The sequence below is a fragment of the Mustela lutreola genome, chromosome 17, assembly GCF_030435805.1.
Source record: "Mustela lutreola isolate mMusLut2 chromosome 17, mMusLut2.pri, whole genome shotgun sequence".
NCBI lineage: Eukaryota > Metazoa > Chordata > Mammalia > Carnivora > Mustelidae > Mustela > Mustela lutreola.
This window is the reverse complement of record NC_081306.1, coordinates 43855347-43879280: the sequence shown is the minus strand read 5'-3', so window position 1 is coordinate 43879280 and position 23934 is coordinate 43855347. Positions and strand designations below refer to the sequence as shown.

Below are 23934 nucleotides of genomic sequence, written 5' to 3'. Positions count from 1 at the left end.
TTTTTAAAGATTATTTATTTATTTATTTGACAGACAGAGATCACAAGTAGGCAGAGAGGCAGGCAGAGAGAGAAGAGGAAGCAGGCTCCCTGCTGAGCAGAGAGCCCGATTCGGGGCTCGATCCCAGGACCCTGAGATCATGACCTGAGCTGAAGGCAGCGGCTTAACCCACTGAGCCACCCAGGTGCCCCAGAACATTTTCATTACCTGAAAGAATGGGCAGTGCTCCCCTTAGTCTTAATTTCCAAATCCCCACCTGCTCCCCAGAGCTGGGACCCAACCAGTCCACCTTTTATCTTTACAGGTTTGCGCCCTTTGGACATCCGTGTAAAAGGAGTCCTAGAATACGTGGTCCTGTGGGACTTGCCTTCTGTCACTCAGCATGATGTTTTCAGGGTTCCTCCAACCTGTGGCGTGTTATCAGTGTCTCCTTCTTTTCATTGCCGAATAAAAATCTCATTGTCTAAGTAGACCCCATTTAATTTCTCTGTTCCTCAGCTGATGCACATGGGAGTTGTTTCCATTTTTGGTCACTTAGAAACAATGTGTGAGCATTTGTGTACACATCTTTGTGTAGACACATTTTCCCTTCTCGTGGGTATGCACCTAGAAGTGGAAACGCTAGACACTTGGGGAATTCTGTGTTTAACTTTTTTTTTTTTTAAGATTTTATTTATTTATTTGACAGGCAGAGTTCACAAGTAGGCAGAGAGGCAGGCAGAGAGAGAGGAGGAAGCAGGCTCCCTGCTGAGCAGAGAGCCCAGATGCCAAAGACAGAGGCTTTAACCCACTAAGCCACCCAGGCGCCCGTGTTTAACTTTTTGAGGAATTTCCAGACTGTTTTCCTAAGGGGCTGTGCTATCTTACGTTCCCACCAGCAGCGTGTAAGGGGTCCTGTGTCTCCCCGGCCTCTCCGACACTGGTTGTTAACTGCGTTTTTGGTTATAACCATCTCGTGAATCCGAAGTGCTATCTTGTTGGGTTTCAATGTGCATTTCCCTGATGGCTGCGAACATATTTGCATGTGCTTATTAGCTGTTTATAGATCTTATTTAGAGAAATATGTTTTCAGGTCCTTTGCCCATTTTTAAATTGGGTTGTTTATCTTATTATTATTGAATTGTGAGAGTATATTATATAGTCTAGATACAAGACCTTTATCAGACATAGGGTTTGCGGAATTCTCCTATTCTATGGGTGGTTTTTTTTTTTAATTTATTTTTATTTTTTTTTAATTGTGTCAATCTGGTAAATTTTAATCCTGTCCAATTTATGTCTGTTTTATTATTTATTTATTTTTTTAAGAAGATTTTATTATTTATTTGACAGAGATCACAAGCAGGCAGAGAGGCAGGCAGAGAGAGAGGAAGGGAAGCAGGCTCCCGGCTGAGCAGAGAGCCCCAGGGCTCCATCCCTGGTCCCTGAGATCATGACCTGAGCTAAAGGCAGAGGCTTAACCCACTGAGCCACCCAGGCACCCGGTAAGTTACATTTTTAAGGCATATTGCCTAATCCATCTGAAACTAATGATGTACTATAAGTTGGCTTAATTTAAATGAAAAAAAAAAAAAAAGACATATTACCTATTCCATGTAAGATTTAAAATTTACCATCCTGAATTGGTTCATAGTACAACATCCTATTTCCTCCCCATAGTTTTTATTTCTGCACGGTCTCTTTTTATGTCTTTCTCCTGAGGATTTATTAGGGTTTTAAAAGAACCAGTTTTGCGTTGGAGACCGCTCTTTTCTTTGTTCTCGATTTTATTGTTTCTTTTATTCTTTTTTGGGATTTTTGTTTTGTCATTCCCCCCTGCCTCCCACTTCCTGAGTTGACTGCCCAGCTCACTGACTTTTGGTCTTTATTTCTAACATACGCATTTAAGGTTATAAATTTTGCCCTAAGTATTCCAGTAGCCATATCCGCCCAGTTTTGTTATGGGGTGTTTTCCCTTCTTCTTTGACTAGTAAATACTGAGAAGTGTATTTTCAAGTTTTGAATGCCTGGGGATTTGCTTATGTTTTGTCTCCCTGATTTTTCAGTATATTGTAATATAGCCAGAGAATATGCTATGCATGATGGTAATTTTGGGGTATTTATTTATTTATTTTTAAAGATTTTATTTATTTATTTGACAGACAGAGATCACAAGCAGGTAGAGAGGCAGGCAGAGAGAGAGAGAGAGGAAGCAGGCTCCCCGCTGAGCAGAGAGCCCGATGCGGAGCTCGATCCCAGGACCCTGAGATCATGACCCGAGCCGGAGGCAGCGGCCTAACCCACTGAGCCACCCAAGCGCCCAATTTTGGGGTATTTATTAAGACTTGTTTCTAACTTAGCATGTGGTCAGTTTTTGAAAAGAGTCCATATGTATTCTTTAATTATCACATTTGGAGCTCTATTTCCTTTTCTTTTCTTTTTTTTTTTTTTTAGATTTTTAAATATTTTATTTATTAGAGAAAGGGGGAGGGAAATTGAGAGCATAAGCATAGGGAGGGTGAAAGGGAGCAGCAGACCCCCTTCTGAATGCAGACCACACCGCCCTGCATGCCCAGTGGCCAGACTCTGTCCTAAAACCCAGAGATTATGACCTGAGCTGAAATCAGATGCTTAACTGAGCCACCCAGGTGCCTCAATATTTTTTATTTTATTTTGTTTTGTGAGTAATCTTTACACTCAATATCAGGCTCAAACCCAAGATCCTGAGATCAAGGATCACACGCTCTTCCTGCTGAGCAGGCCAGGCGCCCCTGTGAAGGTCCTTTAAATCTTCATCGACACTGATTTTTGTCTGCTTGACCTAGCTCTCAGCTGGTGAGGGGGGGATTTTAATGTCTTTCCCTGTGATTGTGGATTTGCCAAATTTATTTTCGTAAGTAAGTCTGTAAGTTTTTGCAGTGATTATTTGGAGACTGTTATTGTGGGCATCCAAGTTTAAATTCTTTTATCATCTTGGTCATCTGATCCTTTTAACATCAAATCGTGACCCTCCTTTTTCCTACTAGTGTTTTGTTTTGTTCTGTTTTTGCCTTACAGTCAGCTTGAATATGTCCATACTAATGTGTCAGACACACCTGCATACCAGCTTTCTTTTGCCCTGTTTTCCCCTCATCTCCTTACATTTAGCTTTTCTGAATCTTTGTATTTTTAGGTGAGACTCTTGCAAGTAGCCGATGGTTACATATTACTAATAGATATAATCACTATACCCGAGAATTGGCAAGTTAGTCCATTTCCATTTATTGTGATGACTGATGTATTTAAATTATTTATGTCCTTGTATTAAGTTGGTCAATATCTTTTATTCCTTCTTCCAACCTTTCTTATAATTCTATTTCAACTGTTTTAGAGGTTGTCATGCAGTACCCAGCACGCATTTTTTAAAAAGATTTTTATCTATTTGACAGACAGAGATCACAAGTAGGCAGAGGCAGGCAGAGAGGGGGAAGCAGGCTCCCCGCTGAGCAGAGAGCCAGATGCGGGGCTCGATCCCAGGACTCCGGGATCATGACCTGAGCCAAAGGCAGAGGCTTTAACCCACTGAGCCACCCAGGATGCAGTTTTGATTCCACAAAGCCTAATGTTAATCCCAAACAAGAGAAGGGCCCTAGAACTCTTTATGTTTTAAGTTAGCTCAAACTCAGACCCTGCGGATCAGGAGTCGCCCACTCCTCTGTCTGAGCCAGCCAGAAGGTGCCCCTCTGCTGTCGGTCTTCCTGATGTAGTTTTGGAATGTTGGTGAGGTTCCATGCCCATGGCCGAGAACAAAATCTAGAATTGTCTGTGATGCAAAAAGGTCATTTTATTTAAGGCACAGAGTCAAGACCCTTGGGCAGGAAAGAGCCGCACTGGGGTTATGAGGAATAGCTGATCATACACTTGGGAGTTTGGGGAGGGGAGGTAAGGAAAAAGGTCTTTCATCTGCTAAAGGAGACCCTCAGGCTACTGGAGGCCTTGCTATTGTCAAGCTAAGGTTGTTTTTCCCTCTGGCAAAGCATTAACATTAAGACAGCCTGGAGGGGCGGCTGGGTAGCTCAAGATGGTTCTGCCTCGGCTTAGGTCACGGTCACGATCTCCAGGTCCTGGGATCGAGCCCCACCTAAACAGAAAGTCAGCTTCTCCCTCTCCCCTGGTTTGTGTTCGCTCTCTCTCAAATGGCTTAGAGAAAGACAGTTGTGAGTTTCCTGGAGGAATGTCACATAGATCTCACATCCAGGAGTCTGGGGTGCAGGGAGTGGGGGGGCTGGAGGTGGTTTTGGGGTGTTAGCCGTCCTCCGCTTGCCTTCTGCTCCCTTATCATTATGGTCAGATAATCAACATTTTGACCCCCTCTAGTAGCTTTAAACTTCTTTTTTTCCATTTTTGCTTTTGTTCTGTGCATTCACTGTAATGGTTTCTAAATGAAGACTTACCATTTCTAAGCATGGGTAGGGTTTTCACTTCTTGAATCTTAAAAATCTTTAAAATACCTTTTGTTAGTTTTTTTTTTTTTAAAGATTTTATTTATTTATTTGACAGAGAGAGATTACAAGTAGGCAGAGAGGCAGACAGAGAGAGAGGAGGAAGCAGGCTCCCCGCTGAGCAGAGAGCCCGACGCGGGACTCGATCCCAGGACCCTGAGATCATGACCTGAGCCGAAGGCAGCGGTTTAACCCACTGAGCCACCCAGGCGCCCCACCTTTTGTTAGTTTTGAACATGTAGACTTTGTTAGTCTTTAAACCTTGCCCTTCCCCTGTTCTTTCTTTCTCCTTGGAGGATCCTCCTAGAGCTGTGTTCACTTCTGTTATTCTCTCTTTGATGCCTTCTAACTTCCCCTCATTTTAGCTCTCTGTGCATTCTGGGCATAGAAAATCTGTTCTGCAGACATGTCTCCCAGCTTGCTAGTTTTGAGTTTAGCTATTTTTCTTTAAAGATTTTATTTATTTATTTGACAGAGAGAGATCACAGATAGGCAGAGAGGCAGGCAGAGAGAGAGAGAGAGGGAATCAGGCTCCCTGCCGAGCAGAGAGCCCGATTCGGGCTCAATCCCAGGACTCTGGGATCATGACCTGAGCAGAAGGCAGAGGCTTAACCCACTGAGCCACGCAGGCGCCCCAGGGTAACAGGTTCTTAATGATCCTTGCCTCCAATAAAATGTGTTGTGGCCTGGATAGAATGGAGCATGGCTTCCTTCGCTTATGCCCCAGGAGTATCACCAGACTAGGCCCAGTATTTATGTCAGTGTTTGGCCTGGGACTTTCTGGACCGTCTGAGTCTGGTACATTGACATCTCCAACCACATGATGCTGGGCTGGGAGTTGTGAATTCTCGGGGTGAAACAGACAAAGCATGCTTGTCACCTCCCTGTAGATGGGCACATTTTCTCAAGGTCCCTGGTTCACTTCTCAGAGGTCTCAGGACCCCCTCTGGCCTTGGGTGTGTCCCAGGGCTGTCTCCTGTCCCCACCTGGGCTCTATGGCCCAGCCCCTGCCGCCCACCCTTTCCTCAGCACAGGGCAGAAGCAGGATGAGCTCATTAGCTGTCAGCTGCTGGGGACAGGGCCCTCTTGTTTCCGGCATCTGGGGATTTCTCTTTCTTTTATGCCATCGCAGCTGTGCATTTGAAATAGTTTCTGTCTCGTTGACCATTTCAAGGAGTGGGTGATGAGAAAAATTCCAGGTCGCTTTGATATGCAAAATCAGAAACACCTGAGGGGGTCTTCACGGAGCACTTGTGGCTGTGTCCGAATAATGTGGTTGTGGAACTGGTATTTAATTTTCATTAATGGACACTGAAGTCTAAGTAGTGACAGGTAGCTAGTGGCTCCCGTACCGGGCAGCATATTCTTGGGAAGGAAAGAGGTGCTCCCCGAGGGCCCAGGGGCTGGGCAGGCTCAGGCCAGATGAATCCCAGGGTGTGGACAGCCTGCATTCCAGCCTTGGTCCCCGGCTCTGACCATCTTGAAGGAGCTCAAGTGGGAATCCTGTGGGTTGGCCTAGATTCCATGCTGTGGATTTGATGAGCAAGTGCCTGAAGAATGGGTCAGTCTGCCTGGAGGACAGGCCTGAGGGGGTGCCCCAGGGACCTCTATTAGGCCCCACCTGTTTATCTGTTGAGGGCAGTTTCCTTAAGTGACAGTCAGGTCCCCAATGGGAACCCTTTTGTACCTTGAAGCCTTGGCTTGCTTTCTTCACCACCCCCCACCCCTTCTGTCCTAAGCCCTTTCTGACCCTCAGGATTTCCCTGGAGGGCTCCTCCCCTGCCAGGGCTGCCCACCCAAAGGGCTTGAGCTCCCCAGAGGGCCTCAGTGACAGCCTTACAGGGCTCAGGATCCCGTAGACACATCCCGCTTTCCCCAGCCTGTGTGTCTGTACCTGTGCCATTCCTCCTTCCTAGCTGTCCCTGTCACCACCACCCCCCTCCCCGACTTTCTCAATGGGCGCATTTTCATTCTTAAGATTTATTTTTTTGAGAGAGAGCACAAGAAGGGGGAGCAGCAGAGGGACAGGAAGAAGCAGGCTTGCTGCTGAGCAAGGAGCCCGATGTGGGCTCCATCCCAGGACTCTGGGATCATGACCTGAGCTGAAGGCAGACGCTCAACTGACTGAGCCACCCAGGTGTCCCTCTTGGGTCCCCCCAAATTGGGTACCCCAATAATGGGTCTATGATTAAAGGAGCGAGACTGATAAAAAGCGAAGGTCAAGCAAAGCTTTATTTCGTGCCAAGCATCAGGAATCAGACCGACCCGTCAAACATACCGGTTGGGGGCGCCCCTCCAGAGAGGACAACCCCTCCCTGCTTCCCAGACTAACTTTTTTTTTTTTTTTTAAAGATTTTATTTATTTATTTGACAGACGGAGATCACAAGTAGGCAGAGAGGCAGGCAGAGAGAGAGGAGGAAGCAGGCTCCCTGCTGAGCAGAGAGCCCGATGCCATGCGGGACTCGATTCCAGGACCCTGAGATCATGACCTGAGCTGAAGGCAGCGACTTAACCCACTGAGCCACCCAGGTGGAGCACCCCCCCCCAGACTAACTTTTATAGAGCAAAGGCCACGTGGTTGGGCCTGGCCACGCACAGGTGGCCAATGAGATTGTAGCACACACAGGAAACTCCACAGTGATGCTAGGCGACCAACTGAATTACAATTGACCCTAGTAGACATTTGAACCAGCCTATCACACCTTGGTTAGGATTGGTGCCAAAAGGCTCCCAAAGGGCGGGGCCCATACTCCTTGGTAGATAGGAGACAATATGCCCCCCCCCCCCCCCATTGAATACCTCCACCTGGCCTGACCCACCCTTGTACTTGGACTTTGTTACCTGGGACTGGTTTCCCGGACTTGCTTTTAAATAAGTTCCCCTGGGAGGAGGGGGCAAGGTCAATTTAAGCTTTACAGCAAGAACCGCAGTTCAACCGGGTGGGGCTGCTCTGGGTGAATAGGCCCTTCCAGTCCCCCATTCTCTTTCAAACCGATCTCAAATTTCTGTACTCCCCAAACTCTCTGGACTCTCATACTCTTCTGATAGGTAAGTGTGTGTGTAGATCTGTACATGCTCAAGTACATAAAACGTTCATGGAAGGACATTTTATGTGCACAGTGGACAAAATTCACACCTCATCCCTGAGTAGACAGCAAGGTTCGTCTCCCCCACACCGTGGGTTCCAGGCCGCCCTCTTCCCCAGGGCAACTGCTGTCCCTCAACGCCAGGAACACCCTTCCTTCAAGAAGGACCTGAGGATTTTTTTTTTTTTTTTTGCTTTTGTTTTTGTTTTTTTAAAGATTGTATTTATTTATTTGACAGACAGAGATCACAAGTAGGCAGAGAGGCAGGCAGAGAGAGAGGGGGAAGCAGGCTCCCTGCTGAGCAGAGAGCCAGATGTGCATGTGTGGCTCTATCCCAGGACCCTGGGATCATGACCTGAGCTGCAGGCAGAGGCTTTAACCCACTGAGCCACCCAGGGGCCCCTCAGCATTTCTTTTGACCTGTCAATGGACAGCAAGTGCCTGGAGCCCGGGGCTGATCTTGTCCATTCTCTGCAGGCTCTCTGGGCACAGGAAGGCACTTAAGCCTGGGCAAACCACGGCCACCTGCGGACAAGGCTGCGGGGCAGTAAAAGTGAGAATAATGGAGCCTTAATGGGGGTCTGTGAGCCCCTAACAGAAGAATGGACCACTGTAAAAACCCCCCGCCCCAAGCTTCGAAATCAAAGGCGCAGGGCCGGAGCTGGAGCCTGGTCCCCGGGCATCACGGGCATCACAGACAGTAGCCTCCGTTCCTACCACCTCCCTACACAGAAGTGACACGGCTCAGGGCAGGTGTTTTGGGCTGGGATGCTGCCACCTCCTCTGGCCTACCTTTGGAAATGTGACTCCCTTACTTAGCAAGGTGTCAGGGAGACCCAGCCCCCTGGGGAGGGCAAGGACCCCGGGGAGGCAGGTGGGATGGGGGGGACCCGCAGAAGCCCTCAGCTTGGAAATCAAGGCCAACTTCGCCTTTCCAAGAATATTCGGACTGACCGATCAAAGATTTCGATTCGAGGGCAGCACGTTTCTGGGCGCCAGGCTTGGGAAGGACACTGATGCTCTTGCCAGGTCCCTCCAACAGCCGTGCAGCGCTGACCCAATGGAGAACCGAGTGGAAAAGGCCCTACCGGGAACACCGTCCGCTCCTCAACAAGTAGGTGTTGGACGATTACTTGAAAGGCGGACCGTTTCCATATCCAGGGGCATGGGGGTGACTTTTGCTTTTGTTCCTCTTGGGACTGGCTCAGAGAAGAGCGAGCGGAGGGGTGGAACACGCAGAATTGGGCAGGCTCGTGCAGAAGCTGCCCCGCTCCGAGCACCGCCAAACGTGGTTTTTATCCTACATTTGTTTTTCTAGAGTGGAGGCCGAGGGAAGGGAGAGGTGGCAGGCTGTTGAGGGGCGGGGTCCTGAGAGGTACCGGACAGTGGGGAGGTTCCACGGAGAGAGCGACTGAAGCAGCAAGTCAGGGGAGGGGCGATGGGGCCGAGGTCGGGGTGGAGCCCCTCCCCCGAGCTCCCTGCCGTGACCTTGTCGCCGCCAGAGAGGTTTATCTGAAGTGCGATTTTTGCTAACTGGAAGCCCTCCTGGAGACCTCAGCGGCCCTTGGCCCTTGCGGGGAAGACACTGGGCTTCCTGAGTCCCCTGGCCCAGGTGCTGGATGGCCAGTTGTGTTGTAGAAGCCAGGGAGCTTGGCGATCCTGGGGCCACAGGTGTCACCGTGCTGGTTGGAAGTCGCCATAGGGTCCTGCCTTCCCGAGCAGCCCCATCCCCAGCCTGTGCCCCCCACTAAGTCCTCCTCTGGTGCTGGATACTCCCAAGTCCTTGCTCACCTCCGTGCCTTTGCCTGTGCTGTTCCCGCTTCCCAGAACGCTCCTCCCTCTCTGTCCCTGTTGCTCCCACGTGCCCACCAGACACCCACCTACCCCTTTTCTAGGCTCCCTGCACATGCCGCCTCCTCCAGGGAGCCCCTCACAGCCCTGATTTCCTCATCACGGTCTCTCGGCATGGCCGCCTCCCCGACTGTGCTGTGGGTCATCCAGACAAAGGGCCCCATGGGGTTCATTTCTATCCCACCCAGCCCCCCAGATCGCAGGCAATGGGCCTCTCCTGCGTGCTGAAGAAATGAATTTTCTAAAAACCTGGTAGCATTGCAGGACGCGTGGCTCTAGACCGGGCTGAGATGGAACTTGCGCGCACCTGGAGGGTGGTTCTGGGAGGCGGGAAGGCAGATGCCACCATTGTGGTTTCTCATGCCCGCACCCAGCCACCCCCCGTCAGCGAGGACATAGGATCCACGCCTGGGCTACCTGGGGACAGCGATCCGTCCGGATTGGCGTGCATGCGAGCCAGCAGGTCAATCGGTCGCATTCCTTGTGACAGATGCCCGTTTGCAGGGAGGCAAACCCTCCCTCCCTGGGGTTGCTCAGCGGGAACGCCTTGGTGAGCCACTGGATTTGATCTGTGCTTTGCTGCGTTTCTCTGAAGCCAGTCTGAGTTGGTTTCCATTGCTAGAAACCACAAAAGCTGGACTTAAATGAAGGCCAAGTCAAGGCAAGTGCGTGCTTCTGGGAAGAGAGCTATATCAGCCGGGAGCAGTGCAGCGTTAGAGGGAGAGAAATAAAATGCTGCTCATTCCAAGTGCGGTGAGAGGTCTGGAGACCTCGTCCTCTATGTAAAAGGAGCAAGACCTGGGGACTTTCAGCCAGGAGTCGGGAAGCTCCCCTGGCTGCAGAGAGGTAACCTGATAGGACCGGACTTACATAATAGCCATAAGAGACAAGAGGGTCTTAACGACTGGACAGTGACCACAGCTGTCTGACAGTGGAGGTGCTGCCATGTTAGGTAGTGAGATCCCCATCACTGGAGGTATTCCAACAGACATGGAATAGGAATCAAGAATACTGGCGGGGGTGGGAGGGCGCGCCTGGGTTGCTCAGTAGTTAAGCATCTGCCTTCGGTTCAGGTCACGATCCCAGGGTCCTGGGATGAAGCTCCGCATTGGGCTTCTTGCCCAGTTGGGAGCCTGCTTCTCCCCCTGCTTGTGCTCTCCCTCTCTCTCTGTCCGACAAATAAGTAAATAAAATCTTTAGAAAAAGGGAGAAAAAGATTGGTGGGGGCCGTGTTTCAGAGTAACAGAGAATGCTAAAGACCCAGCAGGCAAAGTAGCCCCTGAGCTTTGACTGGCTCCTTCCGTGACCTACAAGACAAAACAGCCAGAAACTACTTTTCTGAGACAACTGGGGAAACTTTAACTAGGGACTAGATACCAGAGAATACTGGGAGTTACCGTTAATTCTCTCGAGTCTGATAATGGGATTGTAGTTTTGTTTTTTTAAGATTTTATTTATTTTATTTTTTAAAGATTTTATTTATTTATTTAACAGATAGAGACAGCAAGTAGGCAGAGAGGCAGGCAGGGGTGGGGGAGCAGGCTCCCTGGCTGAGCAGAGAGCCCGATGCGGGGGCTCCATCTCAGGACCCGGAAACCATGACCTGAGCTGAAGGCAGAGGCTTTAACCCACGGAGCCACCCAGGCGCCCCAAGATTTTATTTTATTTTTTTTTAAGTAATCTCCACACCCAACATGGGGCTCAAACTTACAACCCCAAGATCAAGAGTCACATGCTCTACAGAATGAGCCAGCCAGGTGCCCCAGAGTTATGTTTTTTTTTTGTTTTTTTGTGTGTGTATTTTAAAGATTTTATTTATTTATTTGACGGAGAGTGCAGCAGGAGGAGTGGCGGGCTCCCCACTGAGCAGGGAGCCTGAGACAGCGTTCCAATTCCCTGAGTGTATTATTCCCTGTGGCCTAAGGTCGTTTGTAAACTAAGGAGAACCAAAAGCCCAGTTGATAATCAGAATGGCTCGGGGACACTGGGGAGGGCTTGGGATTTCTGGGATCTGGGAAGGTTTCAGAAGTACTGGGGTGAGGCCAGAGAGGGGGCCTGGGCCTTGAGTGCCAGGTTAAGGAGGCTGATTTTGTCTGCAGGGGCCTGGAAGCCATGGCACGGCCCGGCATGTCAGTGGGAGCAGTGAGGGTGCTGATGGGCCGGAGGATGGAGCCTTGGTCTCAAGTACCTTGAGGGGCCAGGCAGCCTGGGGGGGGGGGGGTCTGGGACCATCAGGGGAGATAGGAGTCCCCTTGGTAGGGAACAGCTGCCCCTGGGGGAGCTCCGATCGTCCCTCCAAGGGGGCAAAATGCACGTGGGTCCAGAGAACTTCTCAAGAGCATCTGGGATTCTTTCTTTGTATGAGAATCGTCTAGTTTGTAGCGGCTCATTTTTAAAAGGAGAAGCAAGGGGCACCTGGGTGGCTCAGTGGGTTAAGCCGCTGCCTTCAGCCCAGGTCATGATCTCAGAGTCCTGGGATTGAACCCCGCACGAACCCCGCATCGGGCTCTCTGCTTGGCAGGGAGCCTGCTTCTCCCCCACCCCACCGCCTCTCTGCCTACTTGTGATCTCTCTCTCTCTGAGTCAAATAAATGAATAAAATCTTAAAAAAAAAAAAAAAAAAAGAGCAAAACCCTATTGGAAGCAGACAAAGCCAGATTGAAGCCGTGGTCAGGTTCTGGGGCCACCATCCCTGGGGGAGTGAGGAGGTGTGACAGTCCGGGGGAGGGGGGTGCTGGGGCCGACCTTAGGTGGTGATGGGGAGGCCTGACGGCAGAGGCATCCCGAGGCAGAGGCATCCTGAGGTGGGCCTCCAGCCAGGAGACTGGGTGACTAAGCAGATTCGGGAAGGGGAGGGTGGAGTCCACGGGTCCTCGTGTCTGCGTGGGCCCTGGATGGGCGGGGAGGAGACTCCGGAGCTGGAATCACAGGAGGAGGTCAGGAAGGGGAAGAAGTGGTGTCCTGGCTGGAGACCTGGAGAGGGAGCCTGAGGCCGTGGGGAGAGTGGCCCTCCCAGAGGAGGAGCCCTCAGGGAGAGAGGATCCGAGGATCCGGAAAGAGCCTGAGCGGCTGGGGACCGGATGGGGGAGGCAGGAGGCGTGGGGAAGGACAGCCAGGCCTTTAAGGCGCAGAAGAGGCCCTGGCCTTCTGACAGTCCTTCTAGGTGTTCCTAATCGTTCTCAATCTGTGCCACACCCTCAACAGATAAACAGGTGGGGCCTAATAGAGGTCCCTGGGGCAGCGCCGGGGCCTCCTGTCCTCCAGGCAGACTGACCCATTCTTCAGGCACTTGCGGGTCCCAATCCACAGAATGGAATCTAGGCCAACCCACACGGTTCCCACTTGAGCTCCATCGAGATGGTCAGAGCCTGGGACTAAGGCTGGAATGCAGGCTGTCCACACCCTGGGATGCGTCTGGCCTGAGCCTGCTCAGCCCATGGGGCCATGGGGAGCCCCTTCTTCCTGTTTTAGGGGAAGGGAAAATGGCCTTTTACTGAGCAGTTACTATGTGCTGGGCGGTCAGGCACTACCTGGTTTGATGGCGTATCAGATCAGACCTGCACCATGGGCCTTATGCCGGCCGCAAGGTGTCGGCCCCAGTGTCGGGCCTTCGTTCATTCAACACACACTCATCCAGTATCTCCTGAGGGCCAGTAAACTGCACTGGGCGTTGGGGATACAAAGATCTGAGACGCTGGGAATTGAATCCAGAATCTTGTGTGTTGCTTTCAAGTTACACAGGAACGATGCCCCCCTCCACCCTATTTCTGGCTCCAGCTCCCCCCAGATTTTGGCGTATTCCCTAGCAGGCTGTATCAGAATTCTGGCAGGCCAAGAGGGGCTACGAAGCTTGTTCTCCCGAAAATCCTCCCCATATGTCTCTGATTTGGCAGGCTCAGATAAGCAGAAAACTCTGCTAGTGAAACTCTTTGAAAGGTTTCATGAAATTTTGAAAATTTTATTTTAAATGCACAGCTGAGCTCCCAGGACAGAGAAATCCCAGGAGTCTAGGAACAAAGAGGGGACGAAGCACGGTAGATGATGGCCCACGGGTTGATAATGTTGGTGATTGCCTTAGGGGTCCCTGAAGGTCAGTAACCAGGAGAGCCGGGAGCGGAGACCCTGCCTGTACTAGGGTTGCTAGGAAAAAAGTACAGGATGCTCATTTGTGTGTGTGTGTGTGTGTACAGATAAACGCATCACATACATAAACACACATGTATGTAAGTATGGGGGCTTTTTTTGGCTATGGCAACTTGGACCCATTTAAAATGGAAATTGTAGGGGCTCCTGGGTGGTTCAGTTGGTTGAGCGTTAAAATAATACAAAATCAGGAGTGTCTGGGTGGCTCAGGTCACGGATCTCAGCATCCTGGGATCGAGCCCCGCCTCAGGCTCTCTGCTCAGCAGGGGGCCTGCTTCTCCGCCCCCTGCCCCCCCCACCCCGCCTGCATCTCTGCCTACTTGCAATCTCTGTGTGTCAAATCAGTAAGTAAAATCTTTAAAAAAATTAAAAAAAAAAAGATAAAAAAACCCCCAAATCAGAGAGGGAGAAAATTGTGAGAGACTCTCAGCTCTAGGAAACAAACCGAGGGTTGCGGAAGGGGAGGTGGTTGGAGGGATGGGCCCTGAGGAGGTCACGTGATGTGATCAGCCCTGGGCGTTGTTTGCAACTGGCCAGTCACTGACCTCTACCTCCAAAACGAATAATACACTATATGTTAATTAACTGACTTTCAATAAAAAAAATTTTTTTTAAACTTTTTAAAAAAGATTTTATTATTTATTTGACAGAGAGAGATTACAAGTAGGCAGAAAAGCAGGCAGAGAGGGGGAAGCAGGCTCCCCCATGAGCAGAGAGCCCGATGCGGGACTCAATCCCAGGACCCTGAGATCATGACCTGAGCTGAAGGCAGCGGCTTAACCCACTGAGCCACCCAGGCGTCCTAAATAAAAAATTTTTAAAAAAAGAAATATCAGAGCCTTGAGGGGATAATTTTCCACATGTGAGACTCAGAGGCACAACAATTAGGACAATCAGAGCCCCTGCCCCAATCTTTTTTTTTTTTTTTTTAATTTTATTTATTCATTTTACAGAGATCACAAGTAGGCAGAGAGGCAGGCAGAGAGAGAGAGAGAGAGAGGAGGAAGCAGGCTCCCTGCCAAGCAGAGAGCTCGATGTGGGGCTCGATCCCAGGACTCTGGGATCATGACCTGAGCCGAAGGCAGAGGCTTTAACCCACTGAGCCACCCAGGCGCCCCCCACCCTGCCCCAATCTTGAGATTATACAACAGGAAAGGGAGCATAAAATTCAATATGTTGATGTTGATTATGGACATCAAATAGGAAACCCAAACCCTAAGAAAACAAACACCATAAACGCGGCGCCCCCCCCCCCCCCCGATTTGACAAAGAGCCAGAGTTTCTAACAATGAAAAGTGTAGACGTCGAAGCAGATCACAGATCACATCCCGCGGAAGAGAGGATGGGTGAGCTGTGATAAGATTCCAAGGACTGTAGAAAGCTGAAATGATGAAAGAAATATGAAAAAGACGTTAGGAGACGCAGACAGCGGGATCCGAATATTCAACGTCTAATAGAATTTCCAGAAAGAGTACGATCCGCAGAACGAGGCAGAGGTAACATCTGAAGACGGAATGACTAAAGACTTTTCTGCAGCGGTTGGGTCCTGATTTCTCGAGAAACGAGGAAACACTGTGAATCCTGAACACGGTGAAAGATGGTGCGTGTAGATTTCTGCAGTAGAAATATGCAGAAGAACAAAATGTATAAAAAAAGATTTTCTCTCCCACAGACCCTTTCTGAAAGAATTGTTAACTGCGAAGTTGAGGAAGAAGAAACTTCTGTTTGGAGTATTGTAAGAAAGGAATGAGGGACAAGGAGAGCAGGTGACCCAGGCAAGACCCTGGTGAAGGTCTTGGCTCAAAAAAGCAGTGGGAAAAACTGGCAAAATGATCAAAAGCAATCATTTCGGGATCCTGGAAGTTAACCAAGGCAGACAGCAATTTGGAAGGCATTTATTCGACAAAAACTCGAGAGTCTCCTTCATAACGGTGGCATCTGTGACTTTTTATCTCCAGGTGACTCCCGTTTCCCACCCACCCCCTGCCCCCAAAGGCCAGGACACGGTGGCCATGAAAACTGGCAGCCTCACTTCCGCTGGAGGGGCTGACCTGATTTGGAGCTCTGCAGAAACAACTCATGGTGAGAGGCAGTGTTGAAAATAATATCAATTAGCGGCAAGCAAATGGGCGAAGGCCAATGTCATGGCCACCTAAGGCTGCAGCGCCGTTTGGGGCAAGCAAATGACTCGACACAATTTTGAGAAGGGGATCTAGGGCACAAGATAGCCACAGGGGAATATGGAAGCCTCCAGCATATAATCCAGAGTCACACGCTCAGCGGACTGAGCCACCCAGGCGCCCCGAGACAGATCTCATTGAATCTGTCCCACAGAGGACATTCTAGCTCGCATTTGGGAAAAACGAGGCTCAGAGAGGTCAAATAACTTGCTCTAGGTCACACAGCTAACACACGGCGGGGCTGATACAAGGACCCCGGTGTGCGGGACACGCAGAGAAACAGGAGAGTAGCCCGAACCCAGCAGAAAGGCCAGGAACCGTCAGAGGGGGGTCCAGATGCTAGACTTAGTAGACAAAGATTTTAAGTCGGCTTTACAACTGTGTTCAAAGAACCAAAGGAACATGTGTTTAAAGAATGAAAGGAAGTAGGAATGTCACTCATCACGCAGAGAATATCAAAAAAGAGATACTGATTTTGGTTTTTCAGAACTGCAAGACAGACGCTTAATTGATGGAGCCACCCAGATGCCCTAAGAGTTTATTTTTTTATATATTTTTTAAAGATTTCATTTATTTATTTGACAGAAATCACAAGTAGGCAGAGGGGCGGGGGAGCAGGCTGTCTGAGCAGAGAGCCCGATGCAGGGCTCGATCCCAGGACGCTGGGATCATGACCTGAGCCGAAGGCAGAGGCTTTAACCCACTGAGCCACCCAGGCGCCCCGAAAATACACTTTAAAGGGAGGAACTGTTTCTAGTTCACTGCCTTCTTCTTGAACGGTATTTTAAGTCTTCCGAAAATGACAACACAACAGCTTTAGGGATGACTTCTGTTAAATGTTGGAGGTATTACACAGAAGCGTAATACAAATGCTTCCAGAAAATAGAAAGATAAAAGGAAAAGGAACCGTACACACGGATTCTATGAGGTCAGTATAAGCTCAGTGCAAAACAAAGCTAAGACCACAGGACAAAGGCAGAGGACCATCTTCTTCTGAATTATGGGCATAGTAAAAAAATCTCCACCAACAGAATCCAACTGCATGCATAAAAATGAGGACGTTAGAGCAAAACTAGGCTGTTCCAAGAATGCAAGTTTTTTTTTTTTTTTTTTTTTTTTTTTAAGAATGCAAGGCTTTTAACATTGAAAAAATACTAACCTAATTCATCACATCATCAGTTTAAAAAAAACACCAGGGGGCCCTGGCTGGCTCAGTGGGTGGAGCAAGTGACCTTGGTCTCGGGGTTGTGAGTTCGAGCCCCATGTTAGGGGCAGGGATTGCTTACACATAAAATTAAAAACTAAAATTTTTTAAAATATTGTATTTATTTATTTGATAGACAGAGATCTGAGCCCAAGGCAGAGGCTTTAACCCACTGAGCCACCCAGGCACCCAAGCCAATGATATCTGAATTGGAATAGATTATGTTGGTTCACAAAAAAAAAAAATTACATACGTGATCATCTGTATTTTGAGGGTTCCCCTATTTATGGAAGTCTTTTTTTCTTTCTTTCTTTTTTTTTTTTTTAAAGATTTTATTTATTTATTTGACAGACAGAGATCACAAGTAGGCAGAGAGAGAGAGAGGAGGAAGCAGGCTCCCTGCTGAGCAGAGAGCCTGATGCGGGACTTGATCCCAGGACCCTGAGATCATGACCTGAGCCGAAGGCAGAGGCTTAACCCTCTGAGCCACCCAGGCGCCCTATTTATGGAAGTCTTACCAAGATTTGAAAAAGGTAATTTGTTATTGGCAAGTTTGAGGTTCTTAAAGTAAAAGTTTAAAGACTTTCATGAGTGGTTTGGGCCAACCTGGGCAGGAATCAGCACATTTTATAGCTATGTAACTGCCGGGCTCTGTAAGCTCAGCAGTTAACACGGTGTAATGAAATCTGAAAGAAGGAAATTGCATAAATTTAAAAACTATAGTAATTTGTATAAAACAACCAGCTCTGCGATAAACTGCCGGAAAGACAGTGATTTGACTTTACGCTTAAACGGTTGTTTTTGTAGTCGAAATGGTCACTGAGGTGATACAGAAGTCCAACAATTGCAACCTAGTTTTACTGGATTACAAAGAACCAACAGGATCGTATGCATTTGGCAAAATTTTGTCATTTGGAGAAGGAATTACCCTCTTTAGATTTGTGCTTCCAAAAAGTCTCTCCGACGTAGAATGCTGTTATCACAGGCTGATTATGTCCCTTGAAAACCATTACTTACACCTCGCTGTGCTCTAAGCTTCCATAGAGGAACAGTTGTTCCCATCTTTTAGCATTTTAGATTTGCCTAACTTTTATAAAATTGCCGTGTGTCAAAAATCACACTTCCGGGCGCCTGGGTGGCTCAGTGGGTTAAGCCGCTGCCTTCGGCTCAGGTCATGATCTCGGGGTCCTGGGATCGAGTCCCGCATCGGGCTCTCTGCTCAACAGGGAGCCTGCTTCCTCCTCTCTCTCTCTGCCTGCCTCTCTGCCTACTTGTGAATAAATAAAATCTTAAAAAAAAAAAAAATCACACTTCCGTCATTGCTAAAGCATGATATGTCAGATTATCTGAATGCAGTGGCGTTTTGAAGTAATCGTGGCCACAAAGCCGCCTTCTTCTTCTTCTTCTTTTTTTATTTTATTTATTTTTTTTTTTTTTTAAAGATTTTATTTATTTATTTGACAGAGGGAGATCACAAGTAGGCAGAGAGGCAGGCAGAGAGAGAGAGGAGGAAGCAGGCTCCCCACTGAGCAGAGAGCCCGATGCGGGACTCGATCCCAGGACCCTGAGATCACGACCTGAGCCTAAGGCAGCGGCTTAACCCACTGAGCCACCCAGGCGCCCCATCTTCTTCTTTTTTTAAAGATTTTACTTATTTATTTGACAGACAGAGATCACAAGCAGGCAGAGAGGCAGGCAGAGAGAGAGGAGGAAGCAGGCCTCCGGCTGAGCAGAGAGCCCGATGTGGGGCTCGATCCCAGGACTCTGAGACCAGGGCCTGAGCTGAAGGCAGAGGCTTAACCCACTGAGCCACCCAGGCGCCCTAAGTTTTGTCCACTTAAAAGATTGTCTTTGGGGGCACCTGAGTGACTTAGTCTGGCTTTGGCTCAGGTCATGATATCAGGGTCCTGGAATCGAGCCCCATGTGGGGCTCCGCACTCAGTGAGGGATCTGCTTCTCCTTCTCCCTCTGTCCCTCCCCTGCTTGTGCTTTCTACCTCTGTCTCTCTCTCAAATAAATAAAATATTAAAATAAAAAGACTTCAGGGCTCCTGGGTGGTTCAGTGGGTTAAATGACTGGCTTCGGCTCAGGTCATGGTCCTGGAGTTCCAGGATCGAGCCCTGCATCGGGCTCCCTGCTCAGCGGGGAGCCTGCTCCCCACCCTGCTCATTCTCTCTCTTTCTTTCGAATCACATCTTCAAAATAAAAAATCCTGAAACAAAATCTTAGTATAGAATATGTGCTGTTGCCTTTCAGCTGCACAAATGCAGACACTGAGTATTATGAAGTGGTTTCTAATAGAGCGGTAACTTGAGAGCATTCACAGAAGTATCATTTCTGTGCTAATGCCATTTCTGTACTACTACGGAGAGTACGCGAATGTAGGATTTTGTATAATTTGTTCGAATGAGTCTTTTTTTAAAAATTTTATCTATTTATTTGAGTCTTTTTTTTTCTTTTTTCTTTTTTTTTTTTTTTAAAGATTTTATTTATTTATTTGACAGAGAGAAATCACAAGTACATTGAGAGGCAGGCAGAGAGAGAGAGAAGGAAGCAGGCTCCCCGCTGAGCAGAGAGCCCGATGCGGGACCCGATCCCAGGACCCCGAGATCATGACCCGAGCCGAAGGCAGCGGCCCAACCCACTGAGCCACCCAGGCGCCCCAGGAGTCTTTTTTTTTTTTAAGATTTTATTTATTTATTGGACAGAGTTACTGCAAGAGAGGGAACAGAATCGGGGGAGTGGGAGAGGGAGAAGTAGGGTTCCTGCAGGTTTGGGCGTCCGATGCAGGGCTCCATCCCAGGTCCCTGGGATCATGACCTGAGCCCAAGGCAGATGTTTAACGACGGAGCCACCCAGGCGCCCCTCAAAGGAGTCTTATAAGACAAGCAGACTTCAGGGTTTTTTGCTGTATTCTGTGAACTCTATTCAGTAACCCCCCAAAGCCGGCATTCTAGTTATTTAATAATTTGTTGCCCTTGTAATGATGGTTAATTTAATGCCTGTATACTTTTGGTATATTTAAGAAATATAAATAAGATTCTTTTTTTAATTCAGGAAAGGGTCCTTGGCGCTTTTTTCCTGGCCTTACCTCTGAATCTGTTGAAATAAACCTCTGAATCTGTTGAATTTCTGTTGAATCTAATAAACCTCTGAATCTGTTGAATTTCTTACTCACACAGAGGGCGGTGAAGTCTGAGCCTCAGTTCCATGTCCAGTCCTAAGAAGTGGAAGCAGAAGGGGGTTGACGGGTTGTTTGATGGGGTGGCCAGAGGTTAAGGATGGCGGAGACTGAAAGTTGAATGATGTAATTACTAAATGTAATTACTGAAGGAGTAATTCAGCTCTCCAGCCTGAAGGTAAGATGGCAGCTGAGGGTCCTCCAAATCTTGCAAGTTCAATTACACATTATTATTTATTTTTTTAAAAGGTTTTATTTACTTATTTGACACAGAGCGAGAGATCACAAGTAGGCAGGGGAGGGGCGGGGGAAGCAGGCTCCCTGTTGAGCAGAGAGCCTGACACGGGGCTCGATCCCAGGGTCCTGGGATCATGACCTGAGCCGAAGGCAGAGGCTTAACCCGCTGAGCCACCCAGATGCCCCTCAATCACACATTATTTTATTCATTAATGTATCCAGCACATACTCCAGCCCCCTCTCCTGGTACCCAGTACTATAGCCATCAGGGGCCAGTGACGATTAGGGAAACCAAAACTTGTAATTTACCAGGGCTAAGAGCTCTGAGTGGTGTTCAGAACCCTACGGAAAGGATGCCCTTGATGGGTGCCCAGACTACGGTGGAGGTGGTGGGTCCTGCAGCTGGCGCTGGACCCTGAAGAGAGAGCCCCGGGCAGCTTGGGCTGTGCATTCTGCACATGGATGGGGACAGAAGCCAAGTGGTTGCCTGCCGTTGTTGGAGAAATACAGACACCCCCGGAAGACCGGAAGGAAGGTCTTTCTCCTCTTGGTCCTTTTTCCAGGGTCCCTTTGGTGCTTCCCGTTGTCAGAAGTTAGAAGGAAGCCCGCAGGAAAGAGAAACGGACCTTCACAGGTGGGACTGTGAAATGCACTTGGTTAGATTTTCGACCTTGAACTCAGAGCATCTTGCTAATTTAAATGGGATTCTGGTATCTGCTGGCAGAGAGAGACCAGCAAGAGAAGAGATAATCTAATTACCCAATGAATTAGATAACCCAGTTAGATAACCCAACGTGCTGTGGAAACAAATGGGTAAGGAAAACCTGGAAGAAAAGGTTTAGCTTGGGGCTTTAAGTTCTCAGCTCAAGTCAAGGTCAAAGAACCAGACGGGTTTTGTGCTGGCTCTGTCAACTATCTGCAGCTGTGAAACAAATGACTCTAGAGTTTAGTGGCTCAAAATAATAATAAATACATCTCTCTCCCAGTTTCTCGGGGCCTGGAATTCAGGAGTGGCTGATCTAGAAGGTTCTGGCTCTGGGTCTCTCCCGAACTTGCAGTCAAGAGACTGGCCGGGGTCCCCAGTCAGCTGAGGCCTTGACTAGGCGGCAGGACCCATTCAAAGGTTCTGCTTCCCATGGCTGGAAAGTGGATGTGATGTCGATTTTTCCTAGTTTTCACTTCACGTATTTCAAAACGTTTTTAGGGGTGTACACATTTTTTTCCCCAAGATTTATTTATTTGAAGTGGGGCACAGGGGGAGAGGGAGAGAGAAGCCGTAAGCAGACTCTGTGCTCAGTGTGGAGCCTGATGTGGGGAAGCAGAGCCCAGTGCCCGTGTTGGGGCGCAGAGCTGGTTGTGGGGCTCGATCTCATGACCCTGAGGTAAACCGGGAGTCAGTCGCTTAACTGACTGTGCCTCCCAGGCGCCGGTAGGGGCGCACATGATTAGACTAGACAAACCTGGTGGTTAGTCAGCTGTTTTATTACTATGCAAATGCTCTTTATCCTTAATCATTTTCAGTTTTTTTTCTTTTGACAGTTTTTTTTTTTTTAAGATTTTATTTATTTATTTGACAGAGAGAGATCACAGGTAGGCAGAGAGAGAGGAAGGGAAGCAGGCTCCCCGCTGAGCAGAGAGCCCGATGTGGGGCTTGATCCCAGAACCCTGGGATCATGACCTGAGCCGAAGGCAGAGGCTTAACCCACTGAGGCACCCAGGCGCCCCAGCAGTGTTGTTTCAGATTCACATCAGCGTGGGTTCCAGTTTCTCCACATCCTCTTCTACACTCATTTTCTTTCTCTTTTAAAAGAGTATGGCCATCCTGGTGAGTGTGAAGTGACGTCTGGCTGCGTTTTTTGCAAGCCTTGACTACTGGACTGTGAGTATATTCCCAGCGTCAAGCTGGGAGCATAAAGTTGGAGTATATTGTTTTTAGACGTTCTCGATTCTACTTGCTGATACTTTGCCGAAGATTTTTGCTTATTTTATCCCTGAATGCTATTGGTGTGAAATTGTTCTCTTCCTATACTGTATCGGATTTTGTGTCAGGGCCATTCTGAGCTCCTAAGATGAATTCAAGAGTGCTCCCTGCTCTTCTGTTTTCTGGAAGAACTTGTGTAGGTTTGGTGCCTTTCCTCCTTTAAATTTGCCAATGACCCCTTCGGGGGCCTGAAGTTTTGTTTTTCTGAGTGTCCTGAACTATAAATTCAGTTCATTCAGTAAATAAATGAGCGGTCACATTTACTGTTTCTTCTTTGGTGAGTTTTGATTGTGTCTTTTAAGCCACACGTCTATCTCATCAATATTTAACACTTCTGTGCATCAAAGGACACTATCAAGACTGTGATGAAAATGTTCTAAAATCAAACTGTGGTGATGGTCGCACAGCTCTGTGAAGACATCAGAAACAACTTTATAAGTAGTTGACTTGCGTGTGAATTGTCTCTCCTTCTAAGTGTTAAAAAATCAATTATGACATCAGAACCGGTTTTGTTAGTGAGGACCACAGCAGCTCTGGATATTTCCTTCGTTGCTTGCGTGTCCATGAGCTAACTGCCCCTCCCTTCCGTTATCTGATGTGAACGTATTGGTGAAGATGGGGAACTTCGTGATTTAAGTTGCACGGCACTCCAGGGGAATCCAAGGGGTGGATATGGTGACTCCGGCATGCTGTTTGTCCCTCCCTTTTAGGAAGAGAACAGTGTGTGCACAAAGGATCCTCACTCCCTGATAGGGGGAAGCAAGAAGTTGTTAGACTCGTATGGAAATCCAGTACAGTAGAAAGGTGTGTACGGGTGACCACCAGCCAAAGGGTGGACTGTGCTGGTTACTGTTTCAGCCCCAGACCCACTCCACTTTCTGTGATGCTGTTGCTGGACCTCGGAAAACTACATTTCCCAGGCTTCCCTGGCAGCTGGCTTCCTGTTAAGGGCCACCTGCTAATAGGGGCCAGCTGGGGGAGACCTGGAACTGAAACAAAGGAAGGGTCTTTCTTGAGCTCTCCGGCGCTAGTCAGCCTCGGCCGATTTTGGCCCCCGGGATGACTGTTTTTACACCCACCTTCTTAGAAGTTCCAGCATCAACTGCTTTGAATTCAGCCTTTCCCCCCAGCACCCATCAAAGATCCAAGCACTGCAGGGGCACCTGGGTGGCTCAGTCGGTTAAGCATCTCACTTGATTTTGGCTGGGGTCATGATCTCAGGGTCGTGAGATCGAGTCCCGCCTTAAGCTCCATGCTGAGTGTGGAGCCTGCTTAAGATTCTCCCTCCCCCTACCCCTCCCCTGCTCGCTCTCTTTGAGAGAGAGAGAGAGGGAGCACATACACACAAGTAGGGGAGAGGGACAGAGGGAGAAGCAGAGTCCCTGCTGAGGAGGGAGCCTGCTGCGCCGGCTGGATCCCAGGATTCTGGGATTGTAACCTGAGCAGAAGGCAGACGCTTAAGCGACTGAGCCACCCTGGTGTCCCTCAAAATAAGAACTTTAAAAATCCGAGCACTGGTCTCCCAAGGTCTCTCCAAGGTCCTAGCCAGCTTCCAAGACCCCCACTGATCCCTTCTGGTGGCCTTGTGTCGTCCGCTCCTACAGGGAATCAGG

General features: G+C 48.7%; 1 long non-coding RNA gene across 1 annotated transcript; it reads left to right on the top strand.

Annotated features, from left to right (window-relative positions):
- The first annotated feature begins 1334 nt into the window (after positions 1–1334).
- LOC131819698 (uncharacterized) lies at positions 1335–23219 on the top strand. The gene is made up of 3 exons (XR_009349299.1): positions 1335–1481; positions 20105–20281; positions 20904–23219. It is a non-coding gene; the product is annotated as an uncharacterized LOC131819698 (long non-coding RNA).
- Positions 23220–23934: the final 715 nt, after the last annotated feature.